At 49.2% G+C, this 7500-nt stretch overlaps 1 protein-coding gene across 7 annotated transcripts in view; it reads right to left on the reverse strand.

Annotated features, from left to right (window-relative positions):
* Positions 1-7500, reverse strand: part of rhea (Talin_middle and talin-RS domain-containing protein rhea) — a 149394-nt gene that overhangs the window by 60136 nt on the left and 81758 nt on the right. Inside the window, exon 1 of one of the 7 annotated variants that reach the window (XM_086541759.1) lies at positions 6635-6656. The exons of the other annotated variants lie outside the window; for them this stretch is intronic. The gene's annotated coding sequence lies outside the window, so the exon portion shown is untranslated. Of the gene's footprint in view, positions 1-6634; positions 6657-7500 lie in introns of those variants that run through there. 7 annotated transcript variants of the gene reach the window in all.

Below are 7500 nucleotides of genomic sequence, written 5' to 3' on the forward strand. Positions count from 1 at the left end.
AGCCATCCATATCTCCCGGGACGGTGGCTGGGCTGGGCCTGTCGCCGAGCTGGCAGCGGCCTGGCGCCATCCAGGCGGCCACTCCAGCCACCGACGACCCGGTATGGATCCAGCCCCGGCAGCCTCCCGCCCTCACCCTGCCCTGATCGTCATCACACCCACATCTCCACATCCCCCATTCCGCTCGGATGTGCAGAGCTCCTGTCGCATCACCTGCCTTCGACCACGCACCACACATCTTAACGCTCTTTGACGCCACAGCCCTTGCTAATGCTAAAGATGGACTTCTGAAATAATCGCCCTCAACTACAATGAGCACATGAATACTTAGGCTGTACATATTTCCCTTCGTATAAGCGGATTCCCACTTGAATTCCAGAGCAAAGAAGTCTGGGCTTAATGGCCGCGACTCTATGGCCTCTGGAAATAGGGCGGGGGAGTGGGGATGCAACGCCAAAAGAGTGAAAATCAATAAGTAGGAGAATATGGATAGCATGATGACATTCAGTGGTAAGAATAAGGATGCTGGGATTTCCTGGGTGTGTCACAACAGTATAACGATTATCTGAGGTTTTGGATTTTAAAAATGCAATCAAGATCATAAAAGGCAAGAAAACACTATCGGCACAAGGAAAAGAACGTCCAGAGAAGTCTATGTGAGGCGGACGAACCAAGTGAGCGAGCGCAGCATAATGAGAACACGATCAGCAAAAGCCTCGGGACAGACGAGAAGCCGAGAGGCACTGCCGAGGAGAAGAGAGGCCGGATACGGCCTGAGGTCATCCGGAGATGGATGGGGACCCCGAGACCGGCGAAAGGTGGGCGTGTGCTGTTCCCTGGGCGCTTGCCAAGGAGGTGCTGTACTCCAGGCTTAGGCCCAGAACAGATAATGTACTAAAACGTACAATCCTGCCTTCACCAGTCCGATTTTTCGGAGCTCCATCAAAGGTGGCGTCACTAGTAAAGCACCAAAATCTAGATCCAAATCACATAATGAAAATTAGCAAGAGTATCAACAATAAACAAGGGACGTGAAATATTGCTGCCATCACACACAGTCACAACAGATAATCCTAATGTCCCTTGAATACCTCTACTAACAAATATTCTCAGACTTGAATCATTGTTCGCGGGAATCCTTAGATGTACTACGGCATGATTAAACTTAGATGCGTCAGACGACATTTCCCGGTGGGTTTTCACCTGGCAAGTCTTTGGCATCAGGACACGGAATCTAAATTTAGCACGCTGGAGTTCCGCTATAATTAGGATTACCGATGGAGCCACATTTAATCCTTTGACCGACTAAGACCATCCGTTTTTGAAGTGTCTCGTGCAAGCCACATACGATATGTGGTGGCTGTGTGGGGGTGGGGGAAGTGGAGGCAAGGTAATGATGGAGTGTTCTACTTGCATGGAAGCACCAGCCCTCTCACTCCCATTCTAATCGGGGACGGGGAGTAGTTCCTTCGAGCGCACGAGCTGTGCTTCATCAGGAGCACAACATGTATAACCTATTATTCTTGTTTATTTTCTGTATGCTACTGGCACTTTCAGTTGAAATATTTTATAAATGTAAACATGATTAAGTGGAAGTGTGATTCATCAAGTAGTTTTTTAATCTCCGGGTGTAATAAGATGTTGCACCCTCATTCCCCCAACGCATAATGTCACAAAACTCCAACATTCCTAACTACATCAGCATATATCAAATAATCTTAACCCCGCCCCTCTCTCTGATTCTCATTCTCACCTCTTTCCATTTCCCTTTCCCGTTCCCTCTCTCTCACCCTTCTCCTTCTCCATCTCCTTCTCCTTCTCCTTCTCCTTCTCCTCTTCCTCTCACTGTCTTTCCTCTTTATTTCCTCTGCTATTATATCCTCTCCCTCTTCTTTCTTTCTCTCCTTCTCCTTCTTTTCTGTCCTATCTTCCCTCCCTCTTTCTCCCTGTATCCCCTCTACCTCTCCCTTTCTCTATCCCTTATGCCTGCCTGCCTGCCTGCCTGCCTGCCTGCCTGCCTGCCTGCCTGCCTGCCTGCCTGCCTGCCTGCCTGCCTGCCTGCCTGCCTGCCTGCCTGCCTGCCTGCCTGCCTGCCTGCCTGCCTGCCTGCCTGCCTGCCTGCCTGCCTGCCTGCCTGCCTTTCTGCCTGCATGTCTGTCTGTCTGTCTGTCTGTGGCTGTCTGGCTGTCACCACTTCCTTAAACGCTTAACAAGCCAACAAATAATCGATCACCAATCCAAAGTTCTGGAGATTCCCCCTCCAGGATACGCCGGTACATTCGGTGTCGGCCTTTTCAAAGCTAACTTTCTGACGCAAAAAAATTATCAAGAAATATGCGTGCGAGACTTTGGGATAAGACTATATACCTATAGACTGTATGTATGCATATGTATATGTGTGTGTGTGTGTGTGTGTGTTGAGGGGGGGAAGGAGGGAGGGAGGGAGGGAGGGAGGGAGGGAGGGAGGGAGGGAGGGAGGGGGAGAGAGGAGGAGGGGGAGGAGAGGGAGAGAGAGAGAGGAGGGGAGGGAGAGGGAGGAAGGGAGAAGGGAGAAGGGAGAGGGAGGAGGGCAGAAGGGAGAGGGAGGAGGGGAGAAGGGAAAGGGAGGAGGGGAAAAGGGAGAGGGAGGAAGGGAGAAGGGAGAGGGAAAGGAGAGGAGAGAGAGAGAGGAGAGAGGAGAGAGGAGGGGAGAGAGAGAGAGAGAGAGAGGGAGAGAGAGAGAGAGAGAGAGAGAGAGAGAGAGAGAGCGCGGAGAGAGAGAGAGAGAAAAGGAGAGAGGAGAGAGAGAGAGAGAGAGAGAGAGAGAGAGAGAGAGAGAGAGAGAGAGAGAGAGAGAGCATAAGAGAGAAGGGATGGGAATGACAAATAGGGAGTGGGAGGGGAGAGAGAGACGGAGAGCGGGAGAGGGAAAGAGAAAATAAGAGAGCGGGTGGGAGAAGGAGAGAGAAAATAAGAGAGCGGGTAGGAGAGAGAAAGAGAAAGAGAGGGAAAGTAAATTATTATCAAGAACCGTTCGGGATGAAGAGTAACATGAAGTGGAAGTGAGAAATGGAGCGCGTGCGAGACCTGACGGCCTGAGGTGAAATATAACAATACTAGATTAGTCCAATAAACCCAATATCCCTTTCAAGTAGAATAAAAAGGCAGAATTCGCTCCATGGAATTTGATGAAAATGCAAACGCTACAGTGTTGGAAGGGTAGATGATTAATGTAGCCAAATAATAAAAACAAATAAGAGCTAGTGATCACAGCGAGAAAAATGTCCCATTCATTACAGCAAGTAAAGAAACGAGGGTTGGTTCCCGGAGATTTTTTGTTTCGATCACGTGTCCATTACTGTCTATTTGGCCCTGGTATTTCGTCATTTAAACTAAATGAAACTACTGAAGCGTTCTCAACTAACATAAAAGATAACAACACACGAAAAATCTATCCCAAATTGATGTCTGAGTACCCATCGTCCATGCACAAAAGCCTAGCATCAGCGCCTTCTCCCCTCGAGCTCCCCTCGAGCTCCCCTCCGGCTCATCCCGGGAGGCTCCATCTCATCCGAGGCCATGCCTTGGGCCATGTCCACGTATCTCTCCGCCTGGTCCAGTTCACTCTCAACGGATCATCCCGGCCGGGTGAACGCCTCTAATCTCACTCGTAGCGTAGCCTCCGTGCACTCTCGATCGCATTGTAATCCTCACTCACGCATAAGACACTAAAGAACGTACCTCCAGATCCTTCTGCCGTGGGGCTCGTGGGTGCGAAGAAGGTACTTTTCCAAAGAGCCATGTGCACCAGGCACGTCCATGTGGTTCCCCGCCACAGCACGGCCCTCCGTGCAGCGCTCGCCAGCCAGCCCCATCAGCCCAGCGTCTGTGCGTCTCCCTGTCCCTGGTTTTACTGTTCCTCCACTGGGTCTGCACATGCACGTCTCCACGCACACGTTACATAGTGGCGGCCTTCTCCGCCTCGTCCCGAAAGTGACCTCTCTCGACCCCAGCCTCGGTGGTGGATGACACCCTCCATCCACCTTGATGGCGTCTGTGGAGGGAATGGCAGGCGGAGGGGAGGGGAGGGGGAGGATGTAGCCTCCATGTAGCCAAACCGCCTCCCTGACTACCCTCGACGCCTCCATACACCCGCCCACCTCCAAGCCTCGCCTCCTCCCCCCCCCCTCCTCCCTTCCGCCAGCCTCATTCACTTCCCCCATAGCCTCGCTTCAAGACCCAACTTAGCGATATCTACCCACTTATCAGTCCATCCTATGGTCTAGACAGTTTGGTGACGCTGACGCTACTTCCCACCCGGCGGCGCCAACGACGGGGGAGGAAAGGCGAGAGGGGGGATGTGGGAGAGGGACGGGAGAAGAGGAAGGAGGAGGAGGAGGAGGAGGAGGAGGAGGAGGAGGAGGAGGAGGAGGAGGAGGAGGAGGAGGAGGAGGAGGAGGAGGAGGAGGAGGAGGAAGAAGAGGAGGCGGCCAGCCACAAGCCAGAGGTACCGCCCGGAAGGGGACGCGACGAAAGGGACCCACAGCAAGGGGTCACACTTTTTAAGGCTGATGGGGAGCGAGAGCTAGATAGATAAATGAACAGATAGATAGGGAGGGCGATGGTAAGGGAAAGCGAGAGCGAAACAGAGAGTAGGAGAGTGAGAGAGTGAGAGAGTGAGAGAGTGAGAGAGTGAGAGAGAGAGAGAGAGAGAGAGAGAGAGAGAGAGAGAGAGAGAGAGAGAGAGAGAGAGAGAGAGAGAGAGAGAGAGAGAGAGAGAGAGAGAGAGAGAGAGACTATGCAGATACACAAAAATACAGACAAACTGGCATCAAGGATGGAGTGATGCATTCGCCTGATGAAAGTGACTGTATATAATGACAACGAAGGATGGAGGGGCGAGAAGGGGGGGGGGGGTAACGGACACTACAACCTCTCTCACACTTACACCTTCACTGATAAAAAGTGCCCCTAGACGCACCGTACGCAAGTCGGAGGACATCATAAAACATGGCCAAAACTGAGAGGAAATTAGTCTTGATTTACTGCCAGTGCATAGATTATATAGTGCCTGAGATCAGCTGATATCTCTAGCAACCCCAGATTAAAATCAGCATTATCGAATGAATATCATTGCTCTAAATCAATAAAAAGAAACCACAATGATACTAAAAATTATATATTGATGATGATGGTTAATAATAACGACAGTAATAATCATAATAACAAACATGTACTGGCATAATAACAATAGCAAAATTCAATAATAATAATAATGATAATAGTAATATAGTAATAGTAATGATAATACTAATAATGATGATGATGATGATAAAATTACTACACAATAATGACAAACGTGTATGCCGGATGATACAAACGCTGATATATATATGAAATGAGACGCAAGACACTCGTCCTCGGCGACCGAGCAACCTGTCACGTAGCCTCGCCCTCCTATGCCGCACCTTCAAGATAAGATAAAGATAATACTACAATTTCAAAATCAGAGGTGACGTTGTTCCTAGTCCGACATTCAAAGTATATAAGGCAACTTAGTTCGCAACAACTCGATTTGCCCTTCATTACAATTTCGCCCTGACCGTTACTTCAACTGATTCGATTCAGCTTTTCCCTCAGAGCCTCCACTCGCTAGTATTTCGTTGCAGAATATGGTATTTGACATTATCCAATTAGCCACAACACCCCTCTACCTGTTCACCAAATAGTTATACTATTCATAAAAATCTTTGGCACGAGCGAGATCTTCCGTCCGTATTTAATGTCTAGGACACCAAGATCTAAAGCCCTGGTTTTCATCTCCAGTCACTAGCAGTAAGGCCTCAAGCAAAGGCCAGGCAAAGGTGTCTGGCCAGCGCTCGGGCAAGAGAGCTTCCTTGGCAAGCAGCGAGAGCAGTAGTAGTGTCCCAACCGCGCGTAATAACTCGGCTCCATAATAACCCCCGTGACAGCTGGGTGGTTCCCAGGAGTAATTATCCCGTGTCAACCGTTGCATCACGAGGGGGTGGGGAAAGGAGAACGGCGTCTGTACACGGGTATAATTGAAGGGCTTGTTTCCCATCTCGCATCCAAGAAATTTGTTTTTGTCATTAGCCAATTTATTACAGCATTCACACACAAAAAAACTAATATATCAACTCCACGGTCCAGTGACTGGCCCCGCAGCCTCCACTCATCGCGGCGTAATCCCAACCGGACAGGAGTCCCTTTGCCTGAGATAGTCGGGTGTGCGTGCCTTTTGACATTTTTGACAATACACATTCATATGCCGATAAAAATGCTAATACCACGGCCACTCATGATAATCCTTTGTGGCTTCTCTGCCAAAATGATGGATACGGAGAAAAACCTTGTCCCTATAACCATTCCAAGCTACCACACCTCTGAGTCTATACCTCCAGGGTCGGGAGGCTCGAGGCGTCCCTGGATGATTCAACCGCCCAGGTGGTAAGTTTATGAGCAGGTGATGCCTTGTTTACATAGACGACGGTGAGAGTCGGCGGGTGTACACAACTATTTCTGTACAACCGTACACGAAAGCATACTAAACAACAAGGCACTCGTGTATTTGCCAGCAAATAAAAGACAAGCGAGCTTAAATACTGGCTACATTTCCTCATGAACTCTTTCTCACCTTCACCATGTGCAATGCCATCCACTTTCCTTAGCTGCCACCCAGTACTCACCTGGAAAAGGAAAAATAATTCATTAATAATCAAGAAAGTCACTAAATGGATAATGAAACGTATATACAAAATATTAAGCGTATGCTAAAGGCAGGTGGGGAGGGGGGCAAATAGACCTACACACGACACTGCTTTTCAGAGACACTGTCTATCTGTCAGCAGCAAGTCAACTCGGAATTATTTCATTTCCGATTATTCTTAAACATACTGTCTGTCAATGATGCCAAGATAAAGGTGACTGACGCAGCCATATAACACAATTATCTTTGAAGTACCGCTGGATAAAAGCACCTTGACGTATCACAGAGCGCCCTCGCTTTCCTCCTCACACCTTTCAAAAGTGACTGTGGTCTCAAGAATGCTCTTATATCATGCGCGAACCACGACGTCACTCTATACGATCCTTCTCTTCCGTAAGACCCTGCACTAATTCTTACCCAAACCGACCAATGCCTAATCGCAGCAAGCTATGCAGCAAGATCTGAGCTTTGTTATCAACGTCACCTCTCATCGACCTACGACTGGCAAATTCCATTCCTGGAACCATTATCATTTTGTCATAACCGTCCACGGCAGTTGGCGCCACCTCATAAAGCCATCAGATAATTTGTGGAGGCCCTTGGGCTATATCCCAAAGTCGTTACTGCACCTTGCAAGGCAATGCATTTGCAATCCCCTCCCTCTCCCGCCTCGGAACGGCGCCACCCGCCCAACATCGCCGTCGCACGGCATCCATTACAGCCATAACGTTCAAATTGAAAATACTACACACATTCGCCTCCCATAAAGCCTGTCGTACATTTCCCCAGCTCCT

Source organism: Penaeus japonicus, unplaced genomic scaffold, assembly GCF_977035675.1.
Source record: "Penaeus japonicus unplaced genomic scaffold, GWHDUDI00000001_assembly GWHDUDI00000011, whole genome shotgun sequence".
Lineage (NCBI taxonomy): Eukaryota > Metazoa > Arthropoda > Malacostraca > Decapoda > Penaeidae > Penaeus > Penaeus japonicus.